This window comes from Dendrobates tinctorius, unplaced genomic scaffold, assembly GCF_039654945.1.
Source record: "Dendrobates tinctorius isolate UK_male_01 unplaced genomic scaffold, ASM3965494v1 ptg000254l, whole genome shotgun sequence".
Lineage (NCBI taxonomy): Eukaryota > Metazoa > Chordata > Amphibia > Anura > Dendrobatidae > Dendrobates > Dendrobates tinctorius.
The window spans coordinates 4953628-4969391 of NW_027361921.1; the positions used below are offsets into that span (position 1 = coordinate 4953628).

The 15764-nt window shown below is 37.7% G+C and overlaps 6 non-coding genes across 6 annotated transcripts; 4 read left to right on the forward strand and 2 right to left on the reverse strand.

Annotated features, from left to right (window-relative positions):
* Positions 1-459: 459 nt before the first annotated feature.
* Positions 460-533, reverse strand: TRNAT-AGU (transfer RNA threonine (anticodon AGU)). Its single transcript has one exon. It is a non-coding gene; the product is annotated as a tRNA-Thr (tRNA).
* A 3459-nt stretch (positions 534-3992) lies between these two features.
* Positions 3993-4066, reverse strand: TRNAT-AGU (transfer RNA threonine (anticodon AGU)). The gene has a single exon. It is a non-coding gene; the product is annotated as a tRNA-Thr (tRNA).
* Positions 4067-4622: 556 nt separating this feature from the next.
* On the forward strand, positions 4623-4704 carry TRNAR-UCU (transfer RNA arginine (anticodon UCU)). The gene has a single exon. It is a non-coding gene; the product is annotated as a tRNA-Arg (tRNA).
* Positions 4705-6663: 1959 nt separating this feature from the next.
* TRNAS-GCU (transfer RNA serine (anticodon GCU)) lies at positions 6664-6745 on the forward strand. Its single transcript has one exon. It is a non-coding gene; the product is annotated as a tRNA-Ser (tRNA).
* Positions 6746-12821: 6076 nt separating this feature from the next.
* TRNAR-UCU (transfer RNA arginine (anticodon UCU)) lies at positions 12822-12903 on the forward strand. The gene has a single exon. It is a non-coding gene; the product is annotated as a tRNA-Arg (tRNA).
* A 1959-nt stretch (positions 12904-14862) lies between these two features.
* TRNAS-GCU (transfer RNA serine (anticodon GCU)) lies at positions 14863-14944 on the forward strand. Its single transcript has one exon. It is a non-coding gene; the product is annotated as a tRNA-Ser (tRNA).
* The last annotated feature ends 820 nt before the right edge of the window (positions 14945-15764 follow it).

The window sequence follows — 15764 nt, forward strand, 5'->3', positions numbered from 1 at the left end:
GTTAAACAGCCCTAAACTGAGATAAAGAAGGAAGAGGACTGCTGGCATTCAAATTCAAGATTTTCTGTTTACTAAACAGGCTCTTTGACCAACTAAGACAAACAGGTGTGATACATTAGAAAGCCTGCTTAGAGAGTTAAGAAGCCCCAAACTGACATAAAGAAAGAATAGCACTGCTGGCATTCAAATTCAAGATTTTCTGTTTACTAAACAGGCTCTTTGACCAACTAAGCCAAAGGACATAAAGGTGAGATACATTGGATAAACGGATTAGAGATGCATAGATAGGAGGCATTTCAAAACTAAATCAACTGGTTTTACATTGTCATGCTTGACGCCATCTTTCTTCCTTTATATCTCTAAGATAGAAGAGATTTTTAATCTCACAATTGCACTATCAGTCACAAGTGAAACACCTATTTTTAAGATAGGAAGCTTCTTTGTGAGGAGATGAAAACAAGGCACTGCTGAGATTCGAACTCAGGATCTCCTGTTTACTAGACAGGCGCTTTAACCAACTAAGCCACAGCACCAGAAGATGGCATGCATTTGAAATCCAAGGAAGATTGAAGCACCAATCGAACATTCAACTGGTTAGCGCAGCAAAACAATATTGAGCTTGAGTTCCATTCCACGTAGAGCAGAAACATGGAATAAGATTTCAATCTCAGTCATAACACTTAAGAAGCCAAGAAAATTTTGAAGAGCATTCATTTAAAAGACTGACAAATTTACAGAAGCTGTATCGAGGACAAAGGCTTTGAAGTTATTAATTGAATGAGCCATCTTTTAGCACAGCTGAAATTTGGGACTTGTTTTGCTTCCAAGTTATGACACAGAATAGACAGATTGAAGAAATGCCATGGCAAAACCAAAAGGAGGAAAAATTATGACTAATTGATATTAAAAACCTCAGCACTGGTTCATTTCTGATAGAGTTTTCCCCAAGCTAACTTCAAACAACAGGCACTGTAGTTGACGAGATAAGGCAACTCTGACAAAAGCCAACATACAATCTTCAGTGAAAAAACACTGACTGGAAAAAACCCTCTCAACATCTTCCCACCTAAACGCACAGGTGCTATGTAGACGAGGTGGCCGAGTGGTTAAGGCGATGGACTGCTAATCCATTGTTATCTGTATGCATGGGTTTGAATCCCATCCTCGTCAGATTAAGCTGCTTCTTCTTTCGTGTTGAATGGTTTGGTTTTCATTTTTAACCCAAGCGGTGGACACTTCAAGCATGAAAGTTTACAATACTCCTGTGCTGCTATCAAACTTTGCAGAGTCAGATCTGTAAATCTACTGGTTTTAATTTGTAAAGCTTAATGCCATCCTATATTCTGTAAAGAAAATTATATCCTCTAATTCTTTTTAAAGTGTTTCAACAGCAGAGAATTTTTTTTCTCAATTGCGCTATATTAGGGCTGTGGGAAATTAATATTTGATGACAAACAAGAGTAAAAGTCCTCTTTTTGGGGTAAAAACCCACAAAATGAGATGAAGAATAGAAAGCACTGCTGACATTCAAAATCAAGATTTTCCATTTACTAAATAGGCTCTTTGACCAACTAAGCCAAAGGACAAACAGGTGCGAAACATTAAAAAGCCTGCTTAGAGAGTTAAACAGCCCTAAACTGAGATAAAAAAGGAAAAGGACTGCTGGCATTCAAATTCAAGATTTTCCATTTACTAAATAGGCTCTTTGACCAACTAAGACAAAGGACAAACAGGTGTGATACATTAGAAAGCCTGCTTAGAGAGTTAAACAGCCCTAAACTGAGATAAAGAAGGAAGAGGACTGCTGGCATTCAAATTCAAGATTTTCTGTTTACTAAACAGGCTCTTTGACCAACTAAGACAAACAGGTGTGATACATTAGAAAGCCTGCTTAGAGAGTTAAGAAGCCCCAAACTGACATAAAGAAAGAATAGCACTGCTGGCATTCAAATTCAAGATTTTCTGTTTACTAAACAGGCTCTTTGACCAACTAAGCCAAAGGACATAAAGGTGAGATACATTGGATAAACGGATTAGAGATGCATAGATAGGAGGCATTTCAAAACTAAATCAACTGGTTTTACATTGTCATGCTTGACGCCATCTTTCTTCCTTTATATCTCTTAGATAGAAGAGATTTTTAATCTCACAATTGCACTATCAGTCACAAGTGAAACACCTATTTTTAAGATAGGAAGCTTCTTTGTGAGGAGATGAAAACAAGGCACTGCTGAGATTTGAACTCAGGATCTTCTGTTTACTAGACAGGCACTTTAACCAACTAAGCCACAGCACCAGAAGATGGCATGCGTTTGAAATCCAAGGAAGATTGAAGCACCAATCGAACATTCAACTGGTTAGCGCAGCAAAACAATATTGAGCTTGAGTTCCATTCCACGTAGAGCAGAAACATGGAATAAGATTTCAATCTCAGTCATAACACTTAAGAAGCCAAATAAATTTTGAAGAGCATTCATTTAAAAGACTGACAAATTTACAGAAGCTGTATCGAGGACAAAGGCTTTGAAGTTTTGCAATTGAATGAGCCATCTTTTAGCACAGCTGAAATTTGGGACTTGTTTTGCTTCCAAGTTATGACACAGAATAGACAGATTGAAGAAATGCCATGGCAAAACCAAAAGGAGGAAAAATTATGACTAATTGATATTAAAAACCTCAGCACTGGTTCATTTCTGATACAGTTTTCCCCAAGCTAACTTCAAACAACAGGCACTGTAGTTGACGAGATAAGGCAACTCTGACAAAAGCCAACATACAATCTTCAGTGAAAAAACACTGACTGGAAAAAACCCTCTCAACATCTTCCCACCTAAACGCACGGGTGCTATGTAGAAGAGGTGGCCGAGTGGTTAAGGCGATGGACTGCTAATCCATTGTGCTCTGTATGCATGGGTTCGAATCCCATCTTCCGTCAGATTAAGCTGCTTCTTCTTTCGTGTTGAATGGTTTGGTTTTCATTTTTAACCCAAGCGGTGGACACTTCAAGCATGAAAGTTTACAATACTCCTGTGCTGCTATCAAACTTTGCAGAGTCAGATCTGTAAATCTACTGGTTTTAATTTGTAAAGCTTAATGCCATCCTATATTCTGTAAAGAAATTATATCCTCTAATTCTTTTTAAAGTGTTTCAACAGCAGAGAATTTTTTTTCTCAATTGCACTATATTAGGGCTGTGGGAAATTAATATTTGATGACAAACAAGAGTAAAAGTCCTCTTTTTGGGGTAAAAACCCACAAAATGAGATGAAGAATAGAAAGCACTGCTGACATTCAAAATCAAGATTTTCCATTTACTAAATAGGCTCTTTGACCAACTAAGCCAAAGGACAAACAGGTGCGAAACATTAAAAAGCCTGCTTAGAGAGTTAAACAGCCCTAAACTGAGATAAAGAAGGAAAAGGACTGCTGGCATTCAAATTCAAGATTTTCCATTTACTAAATAGGCTCTTTGACCAACTAAGACAAAGGACAAACAGGTGTGATACATTAGAAAGCCTGCTTAGAGAGTTAAACAGCCCTAAACTGAGATAAAGAAGGAAGAGGACTGCTGGCATTCAAATTCAAATTCAAGATTTTCTGTTTACTAAACAGGCTCTTTGACCAACTAAGACAAACAGGTGTGATACATTAGAAAGCCTGCTTAGAGAGTTAAGAAGCCCCAAACTGACATAAAGAAAGAATAGCACTGCTGGCATTCAAATTCAAGATTTTCTGTTTACTAAACAGGCTCTTTGACCAACTAAGCCAAAGGACATAAAGGTGAGATACATTGGATAAACGGATTAGAGATGCATAGATAGGAGGCATTTCAAAACTAAATCAACTGGTTTTACATTGTCATGCTTGACGCCATCTTTCTTCCTTTATATCTCTTAGATAGAAGAGATTTTTAATCTCACAATTGCACTATCAGTCATAAGTGAAACACCTATTTTTAAGATAGGAAGCTTCTTTGTGAGGAGATGAAAACAAGGCACTGCTGAGATTCGAACTCAGGATCTCCTGTTTACTAGACAGGCGCTTTAACCAACTAAGCCACAGCACCAGAAGATGGCATGCATTTGAAATCCAAGGAAGATTGAAGCACCAATCGAACATTCAACTGGTTAGCGCAGCAAAACAATATTGAGCTTGAGTTCCATTCCACGTAGAGCAGAAACATGGAATAAGATTTCAATCTCAGTCATAACACTTAAGAAGCCAAATAAATTTTGAAGAGCATTCATTTAAAAGACTGACAAATTTACAGAAGCTGTATCGAGGACAAAGGCTTTGAAGTTTTGCAATTGAATGAGCCATCTTTTAGCACAGCTGAAATTTGGGACTTGTTTTGCTTCCAAGTTATGACACAGAATAGACAGATTGAAGAAATGCCATGGCAAAACCAAAAGGAGGAAAAATTATGACTAATTGATATTAAAAACCTCAGCACTGGTTCATTTCTGATAGAGTTTTCCCCAAGCTAACTTCAAACAACAGGCACTGTAGTTGACGAGATAAGGCAACTCTGACAAAAGCCAACATACAATCTTCAGTGAAAAAACACTGACTGGTAAAAACCCTCTCAACATCTTCCCACCTAAACGCACAAGTGCTATGTAGACGAGGTGGCCGAGTGGTTAAGGCGATGGACTTCTAATCCATTGTGCTCTGCATGCATGGTTTTGAATCCCATCCTCGTCGGATTAAGCTGCTTCTTCTTTCGTGTTGAATGGTTTGGTTTTAATTTTTAACCCAAGCGGTGGACACTTCAAGCATGAAAGTTTACAATACTCCTGTACTGCTATCAAACTTTGCAGAGTCAGATCTGTAAATCTACTGGTTTTAGTTTGTAAAGCTTAATGCCATCCTATATTCTGTAAAGAAAATTATATCCTCTAATTCTTTTTAAAGTGTTTCAACAGCAGAGAATTTTTTTTCTCAATTGCACTATATTGGGGCTGTGGGAAATTAATATTTGATGACAAACAAGAGTAAAAGTCCTCTTTTTGGGGTAAAAACCCACAAAATGAGATGAAGAATAGAAAGCACTGCTGACATTCAAAATCAAGATTTTCCATTTACTAAATAGGCTCTTTGACCAACTAAGCCAAAGGACAAACACGTGCGAAACATTAAAAAGCCTGCTTAGAGAGTTAAACAGCCCTAAACTGAGATAAAGAAGGAAAAGGACTGCTGGCATTCAAATTCAAGATTTTCCATTTACTAAATAGGCTCTTTGACCAAATAAGACAAAGGACAATCAGGTGTGATACATTAGAAAGCCTGCTTAGAGAGTTAAACAGCCCTAAACTGAGATAAAGAAGGAAGAGGACTGCTGGCATTCAAATTCAAGATTTTCTGTTTACTAAACAGGCTCTTTGACCAACTAAGACAAACAGGTGTGATACATTAGAAAGCCTGCTTAGAGAGTTAAGAAGCCCCAAACTGACATAAAGAAAGAATAGCACTGCTGGCATTCAAATTCAAGATTTTCTGTTTACTAAACAGGCTCTTTGACCAACTAAGACAAACAGGTGTGATACATTAGAAAGCCTGCTTAGAGAGTTAAGAAGCCCCAAACTGACATAAAGAAAGAATAGCACTGCTGGCATTCAAATTCAAGATTTTCTGTTTACTAAACAGGCTCTTTGACCAACTAAGACAAAGGACAAACAGGTGTGATACATTAGAAAGCCTGCTTAGAGAGTTAAGAAGCCCCAAACTGACATAAAGAAAGAATAGCACTGCTGGCATTCAAATTCAAGATTTTCTGTTTACTAAACAGGCTCTTTGACCAACTAAGCCAAAGGACATAAAGGTGAGATACATTGGATAAATGGATTAGAGATGCATAGAAAGGAGGCATTTCAAAACTAAATCAACTGGTTTTACATTGTCATGCTTGAAGCCATCTTTCTTCCTTTAAATCTCTTAGATAGAAGAGATTTTTAATCTCACAATTGCACTATCAGTCGCAAGTGAAACACCTATTTTTAAGATAGGAAGCTTCTTTGTGAGGAGATGAAAACAAGGCACTGCTGAGATTCGAACTCAGGATCTCCTGTTTACTAAACAGGCGCTTTAACCAACTAAGCCACAGCACCAGAAGATGGCATGCATTTGAAATCCAAGGAAGATTGAAGCACCAATCGAACATTCAACTGGTTAGCACAGCAAAACAATATTGAGCTTGAGTTCCATTCCACGTAGAGCAGAAACATGGAATAAGATTTCAATCTCAGTCATAACACTTAAGAAGCCAAGTAAATTTTGAAGAGCATTCATTTAAAAGACTGACAAATTTACAGAAGCTGTATCGAGGATAAAGGCTTTGAAGTTTTGCAATTGAATGAGCCATCTTTTAGCACAGCTGAAATTTGGGACTTGTTTTGCTTCCAAGTTATGACACAGAATAGACAGATTGAAGAAATGCCATGGCAAAACCAAAAGGAGGAAAAATTATGACTAATTGATATTAAAAACCTCAGCACTGGTTCATTTCTGATAGAGTTTTCCCCAAGCTAACTTCAAACAACAGGCACTGTAGTTGACGAGATAAGGCAACTCTGACAAAAGCCAACATACAATCTTCAGTGAAAAAACACTGACTGGTAAAAACCCTCTCAACATCTTCCCACCTAAACCCACAGGTGCTATGTAGACGAGGTGGCCGAGTGGTTAAGGCGATGGACTGCTAATCCATTGTGCTCTGCATGCATGGGTTCGAATCCCAACCTCGTCGGATTAAGCTGCTTCTTCTTTCGTGTTGAATGGTTTGGTTTTCATTTTTAACCCAAGCGGTGGACACTTCAAGCATGAAAGTTTACAATACTCCTGTGCTGCTATCAAACTTTGCAGAGTCAGATCTGTAAATCTACTGGTTTTAATTTGTAAAGCTTAATGCCATCCTATATTCTGTAAAGAAAATTATATCCTCTAATTCTTTTTAAAGTGTTTCAACAGCAGAGAATTTTTTTTCTCAATTGCACTATATTAGGGCTGTGGGAAATTAATATTTGATGACAAACAAGAGTAAAAGTCCTCTTTTTGGGGTAAAAACCCACAAAATGAGATGAAGAATAGAAAGCACTGCTGACATTCAAAATCAAGATTTTCCATTTACTAAATAGGCTCTTTGACCAACTAAGCCAAAGGACAAACAGGTGTGATACATTAGAAAGCCTGCTTAGAGAGTTAAACAGCCCTAAACTGAGATAAAGAAGGAAGAGGACTGCTGGCATTCAAATTCAAGATTTTCTGTTTACTAAATAGGCTCTTTGACCAACTAAGACAAAGGACAAACAGGTGTGATACATTAGAAAGCCTGCTTAGAGAGTTAAACAGCCCTAAACTGAGATAAAGAAGGAAGAGGACTGCTGGCATTCAAATTCAAGATTTTCTGTTTACTAAACAGGCTCTTTGACCAACTAAGACAAAGGACAAACAGGTGTGATACATTAGAAAGCCTGCTTAGAGAGTTAAGAAGCCTCAAACTGACATAAAGAAAGAATAGCACTGCTGGCATTCAAATTCAAGATTTTCTGTTTACTAAACAGGCTCTTTGACCAACTAAGACAAAGGACAAACAGGTGTGACACATTAGAAAGCCTGCTTAGAGAGTTAAGAAGCCCCAAACTGACATAAAGAAAGAATAGCACTGCTGGCATTCAAATTCAAGATTTTCTGTTTACTAAACAGGCTCTTTGACCAACTAAGATAAAGGACAAACAGGTGTGATACATTAGAAAGCCTGCTTAGAGAGTTAAGAAGCCCCAAACTGACATAAAGAAAGAATAGCACTGCTGGCATTCAAATTCAAGATTTTCTGTTTACTAAACAGGCTCTTTGACCAACTAAGGCAAAGGACATAAAGGTGAGATACATTGGATAAACGGATTAGAGATGCATAGAAAGGAGGCATTTCAAAACAAAATCAACTGGTTTTACATTGTCATGCTTGACGCCATCTTTCTTCCTTTATATCTCTTAGATAGAAGAGATTTTTAATCTCACAATTGTACTATCAGTCACAAGTGAAACACCTATTTTTAAGATAGGAAGCTTCTTTGTGAGGAGATGAAAACAAGGCACTGCTGAGAGTCGAACTCAGGATCTCCTGTTTACTAGACAGGCGCTTTAACCAACTAAGCAACAGCACCAGAAGATGGCATGCATTTGAAATCCAAGGAAGATTGAAGCACCAATCGAACATTCAACTGGTTAGCGCAGCAAAACAATATTGAGCTTGAGTTCCATTCCACGTAGAGCAGAAACATGGAATAAGATTTCAATCTCAGTCATAACACTTAAGAAGCCAAATAAATTTTGAAGAGCATTCATTTAAAAGACTGACAAATTTACAGAAGCTGTATCGAGGACAAAGGCTTTGAAGTTTTGCAATTGAATGAGCCATCTTTTAGCACAGCTGAAATTTGGGACTTGTTTTGCTTCCAAGTTATGACACAGAATAGACAGATTGAAGAAATGCCATGGCAAAACCAAAAGGAGGAAAAATTATGACTAATTGATATTAAAAAGCTCAGCACTCGTTCATTTCTGATAGAGTTTTCCCCAAGCTAACTTCAAACAGCAGGCACTGTAGTTGACGAGATAAGGCAACTCTGACAAAAGCCAACATACAATCTTCAGTGAAAAAACACTGACTGGTAAAAACCCTCTCAACATCTTCCCACCTAAACGCACAGGTGCTATGTAGACGAGGTGGCCGAGTGGTTAAGGCGATGGACTGCTAATCCATTGTCCTCTGCATGCATGGGTTCGAATCTCATCCTCGTCGGATTGAGCTGCTTCTTCTTTCGTGTTGAATGGTTTGGTTTTCATTTTTAACCCAAGCGGTGGACACTTCAAGCATGAAAGTTTACAATACTCCTGTACTGCTATCAAACTTTGCAGAGTCAGATCTGTAAATCTACTGGTTTTAATTTGTAAAGCTTAATGCCATCCTATATTCTGTAAAGAAAATTATATCCTCTAATTCTTTTTAAAGTGTTTCAACAGCAGAGAATTTTTTTTCTCAATTGCACTATATTAGGGCTGTGGGAAATTAATATTTGATGACAAACAAGAGTAAAAGTCCTCTTTTTGGGGTAAAAACCCACAAAATGAGATGAAGAATAGAAAGCACTGCTGACATTCAAAATCAAGATTTTCCATTTACTAAATAGGCTCTTTGACCAACTAAGCCAAAGGACAAACAGGTGCGAAACATTAAAAAGCCTGCTTAGAGAGTTAAACAGCCCTAAACTGAGATAAAGAAGGAAAAGGACTGCTGGCATTCAAATTCAAGATTTTCCATTTACTAAATAGGCTCTTTGACCAACTAAGACAAAGGACAATCAGGCGTGATACATTAGAAAGCCTGCTTAGAGAGTTAAACAGCCCTAAACTGAGATAAAGAAGGAAGAGGACTGCTGGCATTCAAATTCAAGATTTTCTGTTTACTAAATAGGCTCTTTGACCAACTAAGACAAAGGACAAACAGGTGTGATACATTAGAAAGCCTGCTTAGAGAGTTAAGAAGCCCCAAACTGACATAAAGAAAGAATAGCACTGCTGGCATTCAAATTCAAGATTTTCTGTTTACTAAACAGGCTCTTTGACCAACTAAGACAAAGGACAAACAGGTGTGGTACATTAGAAAGCCTGCTTAGACAGTTAAGAAGCCCCAAACTGACATAAAGAAAGAATAGCACTGCTGGCATTCAAATTCAAGATTTTCTGTTTACTAAACAGGCTCTTTGACCAACTAAGATAAAGGACAAACAGGTGTGATACATTAGAAAGCCTGCTTAGAGAGTTAAGAAGCCCCAAACTGACATAAAGAAAGAATAGCACTGCTGGCATTCAAATTCAAGATTTTCTGTTTACTAAACAGGTTGTTTGACCAACTAAGCCAAAGGACATAAAGGTGAGATACATTGGATAAACGGATTAGAGATGCATAGAAAGGAGGCATTTCAAAACAAAATCAACTGGTTTTACATTGTCATGCTTGACGCCATCTTTCTTCCTTTATATCTCTTAGATAGAAGAGATTTTTAATCTCACAATTGTACTATCAGTCACAAGTGAAACACATATTTTTAAGATAGGAAGCTTCTTTGTGAGGAGATGAAAACAAGGCACTGCTGAGAGTCGAACTCAGGATCTCCTGTTTACTAGACAGGCGCTTTAACCAACTAAGCCACAGCACCAGAAGATGGCATGCATTTGAAATCCAAGGAAGATTGAAGCACCAATCGAACATTCAACTGGTTAGCGCAGCAAAACAATATTGAGCTTGAGTTCCATTCCACGTAGAGCAGAAACATGGAATAAGATTTCAATCTCAGTCATAACACTTAAGAAGCCAAATAAATTTTGAAGAGCATTCATTTAAAAGACTGACAAATTTACAGAAGCTGTATCGAGGATAAAGGCTTTGAAGTTTTGCAATTGAATGAGCCATCTTTTAGCACAGCTGAAATTTGGGACTTGTTTTGCTTCCAAGTTATGACACAGAATAGACAGATTGAAGAAATGCCATGGCAAAACCAAAAGGAGGAAAAATTATGACTAATTGATATTAAAAACCTCAGCACTCGTTCATTTCTGATAGAGTTTTCCCCAAGCTAACTTCAAACAACAGGCACTGTAGTTGACGAGATAAGGCAACTCTGACAAAAGCCAACATACAATCTTCAGTGAAAAAACACTGACTGGTAAAAACCCTCTCAACATCTTCCCACCTAAACGCACGGGCACTATGTAGACGAGGTGGCCGAGTGGTAAAGGCGATGGACTGCTAATCCATTGTGCTCTGCATGCATGGGTTTGAATCCCAAACTCGTCGGATTAATCTGCTTCTTCTTTCGTGTTGAATGGTTTGGTTTTCATTTTTAACCCAAGCGGTGGACACTTCAAGCATGAAAGTTTACAATACTCCTGTGCTGCTATCAAACTTTGCAGAGTCAGATCTGTAAATCCACTGGTTTTAATTTGTAAAGCTTAATGCCATCCTATATTCTGTAAAGAAAATTATATCCTCTAATTCCTTTTAAAGTGTTTCAACAGCAGAGAATTTTATTTCTCAATTGCACTATATTAGGGCTGTGGGAAATTAATATTTGATGACAAACAAGAGTAAAAGTCCTCTTTTTGGGGTAAAAACCCACAAAATGAGATGAAGAATAGAAAGCACTGCTGACATTCAAAATCAAGATTTTCCATTTACTAAATAGGCTCTTTGACCAACTAAGCCAAAGGACAAACAGGTGCGAAACATTAAAAAGCCTGCTTAGAGAGTTAAACAGCCCTAAACTGAGATAAAGAAGGAAAAGGACTGCTGGCATTCAAATTCAAGATTTTCCATTTACTAAATAGGCTCTTTGACCAACTAAGACAAAGGACAATCAGGTGTGATACATTAGAAAGCCTGCTTAGAGAGTTAAACAGCCCTAAACTGAGATAAAGAAGGAAGAGGACTGCTGGCATTCAAATTCAAGATTTTCTGTTTACTAAACAGGCTCTTTGACCAACTAAGACAAACAGGTGTGATACATTAGAAAGCCTGCTTAGAGAGTTAAGAAGCCCCAAACTGACATAAAGAAAGAATAGCACTGCTGGCATTCAAATTCAAGATTTTCTGTTTACTAAACAGGCTCTTTGACCAACTAAGACAAAGGACAAACAGGTGTGATACATTAGAAAGCCTGCTTAGAGAGTTAAGAAGCCCCAAACTGACATAAAGAAAGAATAGCACTGCTGGCATTCAAATTCAAGATTTTCTGTTTACTAAACAGGCTCTTTGACCAACTAAGACAAAGGACAAACAGGTGTGATACATTAGAAAGCCTGCTTAGAGAGTTAAGAAGCCCCAAACTGACATAAAGAAAGAATAGCACTGCTGGCATTCAAATTCAAGATTTTCTGTTTACTAAACAGGCTCTTTGACCAACTAAGCCAAAGGACATAAAGGTGAGATACATTGGATAAACGGATTAGAGATGCATAGAAAGGAGGCATTTCAAAACAAAATCAACTGGTTTTACATTGTCATGCTTGACGCCAGCTTTCTTCCTTTATATCTCTTAGATAGAAGAGATTTTTAATCTCACAATTGCACTATCAGTCGCAAGTGAAACACCTATTTTTAAGATAGGAAGCTTCTTTGTGAGGAGATGAAAACAAGGCACTGCTGAGATTCAAACTCAGGATCTCCTGTTTACTAGACAGGCGCTTTAACGAACTAAGCCACAGCACCAGAAGATGGCATGCATTTGAAATCCAAGGAAGATTGAAGAACCAATCGAACATTCAACTGGTTAGCGCAGCAAAACAATATTGAGCTTGAGTTCCATTCCACGTAGAGCAGAAACATGGAATAAGATTTCAATCTCAGTCATAACACTTAAGAAGCCAAGTAAATTTTGAAGAGCATTCATTTAAAAGACTGACAAATTTACAGAAGCTGTATCGAGGATAAAGGCTTTGAAGTTTTGCAATTGAATGAGCCATCTTTTAGCACAGCTGAAATTTGGGACTTGTTTTGCTTCCAAGTTATGACACAGAATAGACAGATTGAAGAAATGCCATGGCAAAACCAAAAGGAGGAAAAATTATGACTAATTGATATTAAAAACCTCAGCACTGGTTCATTTCTGATAGAGTTTTCCCCAAGCTAACTTCAAACAACAGGCACTGTAGTTGATGAGATAAGGCAACTCTGAAAAAAGCCAACATACAATCTTCAGTGAAAAAACACTGACTGGTAAAAACCCTCTCAACATCTTCCCACCTAAACGCACGGGCACTAAGTAGACGAGGTGGCCGAGTGGTTAAGGCGATGGACTTCTAATCCATTGTGCTCTGCATGCATGGTTTTGAATCCCATCCTCGTCGGATTAAGCTGCTTCTTCTTTCGTGTTGAATGGTTTGGTTTTAATTTTTAACCCAAGCGGTGGACACTTCAAGCATGAAAGTTTACAATACTCCTGTACTGCTATCAAACTTTGCAGAGTCAGATCTGTAAATCTACTGGTTTTAGTTTGTAAAGCTTAATGCCATCCTATATTCTGTAAAGAAAATTATATCCTCTAATTCTTTTTAAAGTGTTTCAACAGCAGAGAATTTTTTTTCTCAATTGCACTATATTGGGGCTGTGGGAAATTAATATTTGATGACAAACAAGAGTAAAAGTCCTCTTTTTGGGGTAAAAACCCACAAAATGAGATGAAGAATAGAAAGCACTGCTGACATTCAAAATCAAGATTTTCCATTTACTAAATAGGCTCTTTGACCAACTAAGCCAAAGGACAAACACGTGCGAAACATTAAAAAGCCTGCTTAGAGAGTTAAACAGCCCTAAACTGAGATAAAGAAGGAAAAGGACTGCTGGCATTCAAATTCAAGATTTTCCATTTACTAAATAGGCTCTTTGACCAAATAAGACAAAGGACAATCAGGTGTGATACATTAGAAAGCCTGCTTAGAGAGTTAAACAGCCCTAAACTGAGATAAAGAAGGAAGAGGACTGCTGGCATTCAAATTCAAGATTTTCTGTTTACTAAACAGGCTCTTTGACCAACTAAGACAAACAGGTGTGATACATTAGAAAGCCTGCTTAGAGAGTTAAGAAGCCCCAAACTGACATAAAGAAAGAATAGCACTGCTGGCATTCAAATTCAAGATTTTCTGTTTACTAAACAGGCTCTTTGACCAACTAAGACAAACAGGTGTGATACATTAGAAAGCCTGCTTAGAGAGTTAAGAAGCCCCAAACTGACATAAAGAAAGAATAGCACTGCTGGCATTCAAATTCAAGATTTTCTGTTTACTAAACAGGCTCTTTGACCAACTAAGACAAAGGACAAACAGGTGTGATACATTAGAAAGCCTGCTTAGAGAGTTAAGAAGCCCCAAACTGACATAAAGAAAGAATAGCACTGCTGGCATTCAAATTCAAGATTTTCTGTTTACTAAACAGGCTCTTTGACCAACTAAGCCAAAGGACATAAAGGTGAGATACATTGGATAAATGGATTAGAGATGCATAGAAAGGAGGCATTTCAAAACTAAATCAACTGGTTTTACATTGTCATGCTTGAAGCCATCTTTCTTCCTTTAAATCTCTTAGATAGAAGAGATTTTTAATCTCACAATTGCACTATCAGTCGCAAGTGAAACACCTATTTTTAAGATAGGAAGCTTCTTTGTGAGGAGATGAAAACAAGGCACTGCTGAGATTCGAACTCAGGATCTCCTGTTTACTAAACAGGCGCTTTAACCAACTAAGCCACAGCACCAGAAGATGGCATGCATTTGAAATCCAAGGAAGATTGAAGCACCAATCGAACATTCAACTGGTTAGCACAGCAAAACAATATTGAGCTTGAGTTCCATTCCACGTAGAGCAGAAACATGGAATAAGATTTCAATCTCAGTCATAACACTTAAGAAGCCAAGTAAATTTTGAAGAGCATTCATTTAAAAGACTGACAAATTTACAGAAGCTGTATCGAGGATAAAGGCTTTGAAGTTTTGCAATTGAATGAGCCATCTTTTAGCACAGCTGAAATTTGGGACTTGTTTTGCTTCCAAGTTATGACACAGAATAGACAGATTGAAGAAATGCCATGGCAAAACCAAAAGGAGGAAAAATTATGACTAATTGATATTAAAAACCTCAGCACTGGTTCATTTCTGATAGAGTTTTCCCCAAGCTAACTTCAAACAACAGGCACTGTAGTTGACGAGATAAGGCAACTCTGACAAAAGCCAACATACAATCTTCAGTGAAAAAACACTGACTGGTAAAAACCCTCTCAACATCTTCCCACCTAAACCCACAGGTGCTATGTAGACGAGGTGGCCGAGTGGTTAAGGCGATGGACTGCTAATCCATTGTGCTCTGCATGCATGGGTTCGAATCCCAACCTCGTCGGATTAAGCTGCTTCTTCTTTCGTGTTGAATGGTTTGGTTTTCATTTTTAACCCAAGCGGTGGACACTTCAAGCATGAAAGTTTACAATACTCCTGTGCTGCTATCAAACTTTGCAGAGTCAGATCTGTAAATCTACTGGTTTTAATTTGTAAAGCTTAATGCCATCCTATATTCTGTAAAGAAAATTATATCCTCTAATTCTTTTTAAAGTGTTTCAACAGCAGAGAATTTTTTTTCTCAATTGCACTATATTAGGGCTGTGGGAAATTAATATTTGATGACAAACAAGAGTAAAAGTCCTCTTTTTGGGGTAAAAACCCACAAAATGAGATGAAGAATAGAAAGCACTGCTGACATTCAAAATCAAGATTTTCCATTTACTAAATAGGCTCTTTGACCAACTAAGCCAAAGGACAAACAGGTGTGATACATTAGAAAGCCTGCTTAGAGAGTTAAACAGCCCTAAACTGAGATAAAGAAGGAAGAGGACTGCTGGCATTCAAATTCAAGATTTTCTGTTTACTAAATAGGCTCTTTGACCAACTAAGACAAAGGACAAACAGGTGTGATACATTAGAAAGCCTGCTTAGAGAGTTAAACAGCCCTAAACTGAGATAAAGAAGGAAGAGGACTGCTGGCATTCAAATTCAAGATTTTCTGTTTACTAAACAGGCTCTTTGACCAACTAAGACAAAGGACAAACAGGTGTGATACATTAGAAAGCCTGCTTAGAGAGTTAAGAAGCCTCAAACTGACATAAAGAAAGAATAGCACTGCTGGCATTCAAATTCAAGATTTTCTGTTTACTAAACAGGCTCTT